This window comes from Onychostruthus taczanowskii, unplaced genomic scaffold (genome assembly GCF_017590055.1).
Source record: "Onychostruthus taczanowskii isolate IOZ18803 unplaced genomic scaffold, ASM1759005v1 scaffold212, whole genome shotgun sequence".
Classification (NCBI taxonomy): Eukaryota; Metazoa; Chordata; class Aves; order Passeriformes; family Passeridae; genus Onychostruthus; species Onychostruthus taczanowskii.
This window is the reverse complement of record NW_024499374.1, coordinates 153,094-165,473: the sequence shown is the minus strand read 5'-3', so window position 1 is coordinate 165,473 and position 12,380 is coordinate 153,094. Positions and strand designations below refer to the sequence as shown.

Sequence of the window (12,380 nt, the reverse complement as noted above, 5' to 3'; positions counted from 1 at the left end):
GATGCAGTGACTGAGGATGCTTCACCTTCTGTCATCATCACAGGTAGACGAAAACAAAATTGTAAGAGACAAAGGTAAACTAGGATTGAGAAGACCAGTGTATTATGGAACACCAAGGCAGGAAGTCTGAATATCCAAGCAGGATGGTCAGAGAACACCAGACTCTTCTGGTAGCCAAGCTGGGAACAAACCTGAAAAGGACCTGGCGCTTGGCAGCCAGGCTCTTGAACACCTTGCCACTGAGTACTCGTAAGGAAACAAACCCCAAAAGAGCTGCACAACTTGGATAATCACATTGAAGTATTCATTTAAAGCAAAAAAAAAAAAAAAAACCCTGGAAGTTCTGGTACATTAAGTGTTGTTGAGGAGGATGAAGGAAATGGACATGACTGGTTTGACTCCTGAAGTGCACACCTCACACATCTGCCTTGAGGGCAAAGGGTGTGGATGGAGGAGAGAAAAAGGATTTTTTTCTATTACAAGATGACAGAGAAGATGACAAGGGACAAAGCACCACATAAAAAACCCATGCCAGTCTGAAGTCTGGGAGGACTCAGGTATCCTGATCTCCTTCATCTCTTTCTGCTTGTGAAACCATTCAATGCCAATCAAAACCCGTACAGGCATTGGTACTACCATTTCACTGGGGCACAGGATGCACAAATCTCAAAATGTGCATTTTTGTCCTGTGATGAGCTTTACTTGAAAAAGTGCTCTCACTGTGCTCCTTCTGTTCTGATTAATACACTATTGACTGACTCATTCACCACTTCTCGCAAAACAGTGTAGATTTTATTCCTGATATCTATTTCCCTTGTGGAATGCTTTATAATAGAGATACATAAATACACTTTCCCCTTTAAATTTATTTTTTAAATGACCTGCGCATCGCTGACTAGCTTCTTCTGAAGATCATCAAGCTAAATGGAATTCTACAAGCAATAGTAGTCAGAATTTTGCTATGGCTATCCATCCCTACTGTGAATAACAAGGAAGAGGAATGGCAATTTTAAAATTATTGCTTTTTGTTGTTCCACAATACAGTATTGTTTTTTTTTTTTTTAATAATTCCACCTCACATTATTGCAAACAGCAAGTGTGCCCTCCATGGTAAAATTTAGTATGAGACCTGTGTAATGGGATTTAAAGCTGAACAGCTGTTTTGCTAGCCCTCTATACCAGGGCAAACATCTTAGAACCAGGAATCAGCATGACCTCAGCAGGAATTTTGAAACTAGAAAATACATATCAAAAGAATAATGAGTAGCCTCTCACTCAACAAATCATTCTGTTCTTTTGAAAATTACAGTTCTTTAAAGTACTCCTGTCTTTGGAACTCACATTGCTCACACTTAGAAGCCAATTTTCCTGCCCCACAAGAGGAATAATCCAACCAAACATCTGCTCTCAGGTGAGTGAGTGCATTTTAGATCTGTGAAACCATTTCATTGAGTTATTCAGCCAAGAACCCCATGAATAACTTTGGACCAGATGAAATAATCTTTCATGACTGTGAGATACATCCATCAGACCGAGTCTCTGACAGTAGCAGATATTGTTTCCACTGTATAAATGACACCAAGGGAGTAATTCCTCTTAAGATAAATGAAGCCTTACCATTACAAAAGGATGGCAACATTAAGAAAGTGTTATGAAGATGTTAGTTTCCCAAGAAGAAATGACTGAGAAGACAAAGTTGTATGTTAGCCAAGGTGATACATGGTAAGCAAATGAAGACTTAAAGAAAGCAAACCAAAAAACAGTCTGTCCTAAAACACTAGTCAAGTAGCTATTTCTAGTATCAGAAATGAACTTTTTAAAATGCTTAGGGAAGAAAAATGCAAATTTTGTCAGAAATTTCCTTGCTGCTAATGCCAAAATCTACAATGAAAAAGTCAGTCCCTGTATGTGTATCATCAATATCACCACTGCCACACTGCCCTGAGGAAAGCAGAATATTCTCCCCTTTGGCTGTCACTCTCCCTTTGCAATGCAGCAGGCAGCTAGGCTGAGGCAGGAAGTGCTGTCCTAGGACCTTGTGGACATTCAGCTGCTGCCAGCAGTGTGGCAACCAGCAACAAAATAATTTCAAAGTGAACATCCCCTCACAGTTCAGCAGGGTGTAATGATCATGGGGGTGCTGATGCCATCCTGGGTAACAGATCTCAGTTACGTGATGAACAACATATTCCAACTTTTGGCCTATCTGCAGATCACCAGGGATGTACTAACATCCATCCCTAATTTAACTTTATCTAACCTAAGATGGAATACAGTTTATGTCAACTATTAATTAAAACTATCGATAGTAATTATTCTCAAACATCAGTTATCTGACAGTTAAATTATTTTTGAACACTGAAATAATGCTTATAGGGCTGCTGGGCTGCAAGACATTATAGAATGAGCTCCTTCTTGAAATGGATTAATTGATGTCATAAGAGATTTGTTTTCCCTTTAAGCACCCCACCGGTGTTGATTCCAAAGACATGAGCATTTGATTGGATAAATGACTGCAGATTAATTGCAGGTCATTATGTACTGGAAAATACAGACTGCCATGCCAGGAGATGCAGAGCCACTGGTATTAAAAAAATGTCAACAAGTTTCTACACCATTTCCTTGACCCAAATATTCCTATTCAGAGAACAAAAACAGGAGGATGACAATGAGATCACTGCTATTTATGCTTTTTTTTTTTTTTTGGTCATCCCAGTCAGGGCCTCTTTCTGTTGCTCTTTGTTCAGATTGACAATAATATTTCTTCATGCAAAGAACTTATTAATTACTCCTATGGGGATTAGAAGTGAGGTCTGATATTATGTTTAGGCAACAAGATTGTTACGAATCTTATAAAAAAAATAGAGTGTCTCAATCTTCTATTTCAAGAGCTGTTAGAGTGACAGGAAAATCTGCCTTTGGTGGTTCTTTTTCTGTAAGGATAAATGCAGTTACTTCCTGAGGCACCTCAGGCAATACTGAATAAATGCAAAGCACACAGGTCACACCACTGCTACTCTGTGGAACCCTAGCTCTGCTTTCTGTTCTCTTAAGGGGGCTGCTGAATCCAAAGGAAAGAGGAACAGAGGGACTGGCAAACACAATTTGGTCATCAAATCTAGCAGGTAGTTTCAAAATTGAACTCTGGGTAAATAAAATTAGTCACAGAAACTGCAAACCGTAAAGAGATAAAACAGTGATACAAAGCAAAAGAAATATTTCAGTATATCTGAAATGACGCCCTATTTTCCTCCTGTTAGCAAGAAAAACAGCTTATGGCTTTGGTCAACACAAAATAATTTTCTTCCCAGATCCTAGTTATTTCCATCATTGAACCACAAACTCATGAAATTCTCCCTAAAAATCCAAATAATGAACACAGATATACACACAAAAAGAATTAGCGGACACAGGGGTCCTTTGCTAGATCCTTAATTTGTTTTCCTACTTCACATACCTTCTCTAGATTCCAAAGTCAAAAGCAGAATCTCCTCTGTCAAATTCAGGGCGCTAACACAATACAGAAAAACAGATAAACCCTTACACTCTCAACCAGAAATAAACAAAGAAGATAAACAACCCTCACCCCCAATAATGCTATTCAAAATGATATATAATTTTATGTTTTCAATTTTAAGTAAACAGGCCTACAGAAAAAAAATAAAATGCTTAATATTTGTGCTCAACATTTTGGGCCAGAACTTTTCAAATCTGAGTAATTTCTGGCAGAAATCTGTATGTTGTAGAATTTTATTTTGCTATGGAAACTGCCTGAATAAGAGAAACAAAGCCATAGACCAACCATTTCTAGTCGAAATTTTCTCCTCTGTCTGCAAAACATACAAGTCCTCGAGGAGCTTCTCTTTAAAGATCATCTGCTGCAGCACAGGCACAGCTTTTCTCGCTGAACACATGTGAATTAGTAATATTCTGCAACTGCCTTGCATGATCTGTGAGCAGACACAAGTGGTGCCAGGCAGCTCCCCCATCCTGAGAGCCGAGCCCGTGCCTGTCCAGGTGCCGCCTCTTTGGTGAGGATTACACCTCCCCTGGGATGGGCAGCAGGGCAGATTAATGCGGCCCTCAGCCACCTCAGCATTGCTGTTACAGCTTTTCTACAAAGCCCAAGCTGAGTATCACCGAACCCCTCATTTCTTTTCCTTCCACAGCTGCCACTGTCCTTATGTAACCTCAGGTACCTGAGAGTTTCTGAGCTGTTTCTGTGATGTTTGGGTCACCAGCTGCACGCACTGGGGCATGCACCGGGCAGCAGCAGATGTACTGTGTGTGACAGCCCCACACAAACAACGGCCTCTCTCCTCTCACTGCTGCAGCGGTGCCTGAAATGATTATGTACAAATGGTTTGTCTCGTGTTTTTTGGCAGCCTTACAGTAGTAATGTGGCGGCCACAACCATGACCCACCTCTAGTTTTCCCAAAACCACAGGTTAAGCCAAAGGGCTGCCCTCTGTCTGATGCCCATCAGCGCAGAAAACTAATGTGCAACCATGAAGCCAGTACACCACTCAATGGCTGGAGTGGATGATCTTACAGGCCTTTTACAGCCTCAGTGGCTTTATGATTCTATGTCTGCATTCAGAGTACATAACCTTGCAGCCAGCAAATAGTAGGATCTCAGTGAAAGCCTCAGGAAGCTGGGTGTTTCTTGAATGGCACTTTATTTTTCTGGTATTTGATCTGCTGAAAGAAACTACCTGCTTGTGATGGCTTTCATGACTGGCAAATTGTGTTATATCTTCTTATGTCTTTCAAAATAGCATTCACTGTATTCTCAGGATAACTGAGACCAAATTGTGTGAGTGATGCAAGGATGTGAAACCTTCATCAGTTTGTGGTTTACATTAGCGCTGTGGAGAACTGAAATTCCCTTGACTCAGGCCAGTGTTCAAAGTATAATGCTGGAGACCGGTTTCTTCTCCCTGACCTGGTCCTGCTTTTAAGAAACATACCCACTATCCCCAAGTATTTTTAAGGTGGACCTCATTCTACCAGCAATTCAAAACCCTGAATACTCTAGTTGCTACAATGATCCAGTGACAAATAATTTTTCACACCCAGTTCTTTAAAATCTGTTCCACTTTTCACCACGATGGATTACAACCACAGGTAGCAAAGGGTTGAGCCACTTGACATCTCCCTAAGTCACATCAAAGTGATGTGCACAGGCTCCTGCTCAGCATACGTGTGTTTTCCCTGCTGATCAACAGCATTCCCAGCACAGTGAATAGCAAGACAGCTCCTCAGCTGTCTCCTTCAAAAGCACTGTTGTGCTCAGAGTAATCTGTGGCATGGTCCTTACAAAGAAACAAAAGACGTTTGGGGACACTTCACTACAAATGGCATTTGGGGGCAGTCTGCAGAGCTGTCACCCCACAGCTCTGTATTCTGTAGGCTGTCCTGCTTGTCCTCAGGTCTGCTTGCTGACCATGGCACATCACAAGGTAGGAGAGTTCCTAACACAGGAGACCATGAGCTTGTACAGCACGTTTGCTCTGTGAAAGGCAAGACTCCTCCACCAGACTGCGTAAACTGAGAAAACTCTAACTTGTTCTTCTGGCCTCATTTATCCAAATACAGCATTGCCATCACAACAGTGTTATTCCAACAGGTTAATGAGTGTATTTCGTCAGTATTACAAGCAAGCTTTGAGCACACAAGAGAGTGATTTAGATGTTCTAGAGAAGACAAGGCATCCTTTTACAACTACTCTTCATTTATCCAATACTTTGCCTTTCTCCCATAACTTATTCTCATGGGATGCTCCAAAAATCTCAGCTGCATTACACAAAGTTATAGTTTTCAAGTTTCTTGCAAAATATTTCAGTTAATTAAGAAAAAATATCTTAGTTTCTCTTCAGTTCACATGTTACTAAATGTCCCACTCCATGCACAAGGAATGGAACAAAGTCTGGAACAAGCAGAAAAACAAGCAGAAAAACAAGTTACCACAGAAGAGCTACCAACAATTACTCACTATATACAATAAATTATTGTATATCTGGAAATTAAATGTACTTCATTTTGTTGTGAGTATTTTACAAGCATGGGTGACAGAAGCACAGAGCAGAATACAAAGGTGGTACAAATGCCTCTTGCAGTGTGTGTGTTTCCACTGAAGTTGGATTTTTTTTTTCTCCTGCTCTCCTTTTAAACTAATGGATGATGAAGCAGGATTCTGAATTAACTGGAACCTCAGTTAAGCAGCAAAAAGCAGCAGAACAAACATCTGTGGAAATTTCACACTGCAATCTCATGTTCCTGTTTGAGTTACTCAACAGAGTAGCTCCTCTAAGAGGGTCCAACCCTAAACCTCTGTAGAGCTCTGACAACCTCTAAGAGGCATTCAGGTCCACTCACGTGAGACTCTGCCAGGGCCAACCAGGCATGAGATTCAGACGTGTTCTGGAGACTTATACATCATCTGTCTTCAGACAGGAATGAAGCTTGATTTTGCAGTTGTACAGAGTTCAACTTCAAAATCAGTTCCACCTTCTGAGATTTTAACAGTGGATTTAGAGCTATTAAGAGAGTTGGTGTCTCACGGGCATTTGTCATGATTTCTGTAAAACCTCTTTGTCTTTAACGGCCATTCTTAACGAGCCATTAGTGATAAATGTTGCTCCTCCACTGAATAACTTTTCTGAGCAAAGGATCAGCTTTCCATTTGCTAGAGCACAGCAAAGAGAAAATAAAGTCAAAGAAGGCATGTATTGTTAAGGCTATTTAAACAATGGCTTGAAGGAGTAGAGGATGTGTGGCAGTGCGGCACACTGTATGGCCATGAATAACACTGACACCCTCAAAACAAGAAAAGCAGAAGTCCTACTTCAAAAGCCAAGGATAGCCAAGCCCCATAGCTAACTTTAAACCTCTATCTAGGAGACACACTTCTGTTATTTGACAATTAGTGGCATGACTTTACAGTTTATGCTGGTCCTCAGATCCCTAGAGGAGATGTTAAATCAATGATCAGCATGTTTCTGCACATAGATCTGTCTTGAAGCTAATTCTCATTCTGGTTAAGATACAAGAATAACACAGCACAAATCATTCAGGAAAATGGATCAAAACACTGTCTTATACATATAAGCCCATTCTGTCCCCACTCCTCTACCTATGGCCACCCCCTTCTGACTAATTAAATCCTTGATCAATCCCGTACAACTTTCACTATAACCAGAAAGTATGGCAGCTCCACAACACATTCCACATGAAGCTCCACCCTTTTGAAATAAAATATAGAAAACTCACTTGGGTAAGGAAAGTTATCTTGTACTTCAAGAGGTTGGACAGACATTGATCCTTTTGCTTATTATGGAAAAATGTAGTGTAACAAGTTAACTACAGGAATGATGCTACCCTCCATTCCCTAGGACTGTGTGGAATTGCCCCATCACTATTACATGTGATTCACAGAATCATTAAACACCATCTACTTGCGACCCCTCTGCCATGAGAAGGGACACCTTCCTCTAGACCAGATTGCTCAGTGGCCTTGAACACTTCCAGGTATGAGGAACCCATAACTCTGGACAATGTCTTCCAGTGCCTCCCCACCCTCAGAGTAAAGGTTTTTCCTTCTAAAATCTAATTAAACTACCTGTTTCAGTTTAAAGCCATTCCCCCTATCCTGTCACTACATGCTTTTGTGAAGACATCTGATTGTTTACAACACAGGCCAGCTATTCAGCTCTGTTTTGACAGGTACAGGCTACCAATAAAGCGGTTTCGCAAAAAGGAAGAAAACAGATGAATGCTGACTCCATATCTAACAACCCAAACAATGATTATACAGAGTAGATAGTAGAAGTCAAATTCTGTAGCCTCTCCTTTTCAGCCCCATGTCCATCCAATAGACGTTGATGGTAGCACAATTTTTACAAAAGCATGAGATTTTCAAAATCAGGACATGCATTGTGAACAACAATGCCCCTCACAATGGGTCTCTCTACTGCTGCCAAGCCAGCATTTCTGAAAAGCCCCACTGAAAAGCAAGTTTCACTCTGGATATGCAAACCTAGCAAACAAACCTTAATAGGGAAGAGAGAATATGTGAGCAAGCTGCAGCACCAACTTTGCACACCAACAGCAATAAACATGCTGATCATTATTTCTGTGTTCATGCTCCATCCAAACATCTAACGATTAAAAACTTCAAGAGCTTTAGGTCTTCAGAAAACAACTGGGTTAACAAATTGATGTTGGCAGTCTTTTCAGTGGTAAGATATAAAACAAAACAAAAACAAAAAAAAAACACAAGACATTTTAAAAAATACCCTGTGATTGTACTGGGCTAAGCCTGAAGAATTCAAAGTAACATCAAGTGGGGCTATCTGAAGCGCATGGAATTCCTCCAGGGTTGGAAAATTCAAAGCACAGAGCATCACTTACACCCGGGCAGAGCCACAGCAGACACCATGCAGTAGGCTCTGGAGAGCTAACCTCCCAGCAGCCAAGCACGAACAGGACTGGACTGGTTTAAGTCACATGAGAATCTCACCTGGGAAGCAATGAGGTCTAAAACCTCATTGCTTCCCAGCAAAGACTTCAAAAGAAGTCATAATCTGGGGTGTCCTCACTTACCCACTTCCTATGAAATAAGCATTCTGGTTTCAGTCACTCAGAACAAGGTGGCACAGCTGATTTCATCACCCTTGTGTGAAAACTAGGGGAGAATTGACCATGTATCACAGACTTGCTGGGCACAAACCAGGACAGAGTGAAAAGACAAGCACATAAGTCTTCTGGCATCAGCAGTTCAGAATTTATCTTTGTTCTACCTTTATTTTGAGGAAACAAAGATGGGGGAAAATAATCTTGAAGGCAGATTTTACTCTTGAAGAGTCAGCAACGGAAAAAGTTTCTTTCACCATAACTTCAGCCAGGACACATAGGACAGCATTAGTAGATAAAATAAATGTTTCTTTTAAGCACTGATGATATGTAGCTGTTTTCTATTAGAGAAGTTTGCATATCTTGAGGGTCTAGTGCCACAGTAAGTGACAATTGCACAACAAAATCCCAAAGTGATATGCACATTAGCTACTCATGAACACAATTGGAGAACATGTGTCCTCCATGCTGTTGTATTATCACACAACTGCAAGATATTTGTGGCGGCAGAAAGTATTAAGAAAAAAACCTAGAGCACAAGAAAACAGGCTAATCAGTTCAACATACTATTTGATGGAAGTAACAATTATAGATATGTTTGCCAATTTAAAAAAGCCCACAAAGTACAATGGTAGGTAGACTCTTACCATTGAACAAAAAGGCAGGCAAGAGTGAGCAAAGAAAAAAAAAAAAAAGACTGTCAAAGCTGTGGAAGAAAATTGAGGTAGAGGAATAAAATAAAAATCAACTGAAAATTCAAAAGTCTCCTTCTTCTGTTACTAAACTCTCTCAACCCAGACAAAATGTCTCCAATTACAGACCAAGCAAAAGGTTCTGTAACTGAGCAGATGTGACTACATGACTGAGAAATTAAGGATATGGCTCCCCACTAGTTCCTTCTCTCCTCTGATGTCTCATCAATCAGAAAAAAAAAATCTTTATTGTGTGTTGAAATAGGCTAATAAGCACCAACAGCACACTTCTGACCAAATTTTTATAGTAATTCTACATATGCATACACATACATATGAAACAAGTTCACATCCACCATATCAAAGGAGAAATGCCACTTGGTATCATCCTTGCTCATACATGTTGGTTCAGTTATCTTTTTCAGCATCACTGGTTTTCCACCCAGACTGGGCAAAAGCCAAGACTGAAATATGCCATGTGAAAGCCAACAATGAAAGGAGGGAATACAAATAAATATGGGAAGGTAGTAAGGAGCTGTTGTCATAGCTCCCAGTGCTTGACAGTTCCTCAGCTGACGTAAATTTTGTCCTTTTTCCTCCCCTGTGTCAAGCCTTGAAAGAAGATTCTCTTCCTGTACAGTATATTCAGAGTTACCTGTAGACAAATGCATAAAAGACTTCCCTAAGGTCTTATCAGTCTTTATTTTTAGAAACAGCCAACCTAAAAATCAGACCTGAGAGCAGCAGAGATGGTTTAAAAGAGAGGGAGGTCCACAGCAATGTCCTCAGATTTAAATGGGATCCTGAAATTTAAAGGCTGAGGGGAATCACACTAAGTAGCCTCAGCCCAGAGGTAACCCCTTCTGCAGTAACTCCTATGGAAACCTTCCTTCCCAAAGCAAGAACAAAACCCCCATTGTACAGAATGAAAGGTTTTAAACAACACTCCGTCTTGTTCCCAAGTAGGAACAAGCAGAAATCTGTGCGCAGAGCCGTGATCTCTGTTTTTTCTCACCATACCCACCTCATTTGCAGGAGGGGGGATGTCTGCTGGGATCCCTGCTCTGTCCCGGGTGCCTTCATGCCCCACAAAAGACCACACCGCAAGCAGGACAAGCGCTGTTACTCTGACACATTTATTTCTCAAGTACTCACCCACAAGGAGCCAGAGAACTACTGTACAACCTTAGAGCTTGGATCTCTCTACCTGCAAGCTGTCATTGACAGCTGATCAAAACGCCTGCATTTCTCTCCTTTCTCTACCACGGAGGTTTTGCTGAGATGCAAAAACACCGAGTGTCAGGGGTCTCTCAAAACATCCAGACCTGACAGAGACATCGCACACGGTGACATTTTAGCATCTCTGCTCCAAAGCATCTCTCCCCGCATGCGGCGCGTCCATCACGCCCTGCTGCCGCCGCCGCAGCCTCCTCCCGAACCGCAGCCCACCCGCACGGCCCCGCGGCATCGGCGGCGGAACCCTTTCCCGGGAGGGGTTCTCGGGGATGTGTTCCCGGGAGGAATCCCGAGGGAAAGGGCGGGAGAGGGGCCACCCAGCACCTGCCACTGGGAAAAGCGACGATGCCCCCGCTCCGCTCCCGCCATCCCCGACACCGACCCACGGCATCCCGCATCCCGGCCCGCTCTGCAGCACAGCGCGGGGAAGCCGCCGCCTCGCCTCGCCCCTGCTCCCGCCGCTCCCCGCAGCCCCCGCGTCCGCCGGTCCCGCACGGGCATCCCCCGGGGGGCCCCCGGCCCCGCTCACCCCGCGGCGCGGCGGCCCCGCTACGGGCGGCGGTCTCCGGGAGGGCGGGCGGGCAGCGCTCGCCGGCCGGGCATCGTGGTCCGCCAACCGCCGCGGCGGGGAGGGCCGGCTCCGGGACTCCCTCCCTGCGCCGCCTGCTTCTTCGTCCTCTTCGTCCCTTCCCTCCTGGATTCCCCGCAACGCTGCCCGGAGGAGAACAGCCTCCGCTCCTTCCCTCCGCCGCTCCTCCTCTGCTTTCCCGGGCACCGGACCCGGCTCCAGCCCCCGCCCGGCGACGGGGCGGAGGGAGGGGACAGGGGCCGGCCAGGAGGGGCGGGCGGAAGGGAGGGGAGGGGGAGTGGGACCCCCAGAGCCGCTGCGATTTCCCAGCTCGACCCCTTCCCCGCGGCAGTCCCCTCCCTGTGGGCTGGAGCAGGGTCCGGCGTCCGGGGACATTGCTGCCTGCCTTCGGCGGTGGCCGACGGAGGCCGGAGGCAGTCGGACATCTCTCCCGGTTGTTCCTGCCCTGGTCCCGGTGCGGGGAGCACGATGCCCCAGGGGTTTCGCCGGCGTCACGGCAGCAGGAGTGCATCGGGGGCAGAGGGATGCGATATGGGTGACCCGCTGCGGTGTTGGTGCTCCAGATTCCCGGGATACCCTGGGTTAGAGGAGCCCTGCGGCCTGGAGAAGAGGGGTGACCAGTGGAGTGGGGTGCAGGTCCTGGTCTTGGCGTTGGCAGTGCTGGTGTGCTGCCTTCACCATGCCTCATGCAAGGCACCGGGCAGGACTGCAACGCTGCTGCACCATGGTGTTATCCTGAACCCTAAAGCTATTCATGGCCCTGTCCACCTGGGACTACCAGCGTACTGAACTCATGGTATCCAACAAAACCTTGTCCTCAACAAACTGCCTTAGGCACTCAGAACACAAGGAGAGGAGCTTGTTCTTTCTCTGTCTTAGGCTCAGATTTGCCTCCAACTCACAGATGTGTTTCTATAACTGGGAATGGTACCACCCCAACTACATTCCAGCTACATTCCTAGTTGGCAAGGCAAACTAAAAAGTGACCCACGATTTAGTCTACTGCAAATGAGCACAGAGTCCTGGCTTCCCACAAGTGTGTGGCATGTGCTTGTCAATAGGGCTTAAGTGTAAAACTGGAAAAAAAGAAAAAAATAGCACCCACAAACTAGAGTAAATCGTGCCAACATAATTTTTATCTGTGGATCAATGGAATTTAATTCCTCAGTTGCCAAGATACCTTGCAGAACTGGTTTTTGGTATTTATTATCCCAGCATTTCATGGACAC

The 12,380-nt window shown here is 44.1% G+C and overlaps 1 protein-coding gene across 1 annotated transcript in view; it reads right to left on the bottom strand.

Annotated features, from left to right (window-relative positions):
* Positions 1 to 11,176, bottom strand: part of PLPPR1 (phospholipid phosphatase related 1) — a 118,190-nt gene extending 107,014 nt beyond the window's left edge. Inside the window, exon 1 of the mRNA XM_041404551.1 lies at positions 11,092 to 11,176. The gene's annotated coding sequence lies outside the window, so the exon portion shown is untranslated. The remainder of the gene's footprint in view (positions 1 to 11,091) is intronic.
* Positions 11,177 to 12,380: the final 1,204 nt, after the last annotated feature.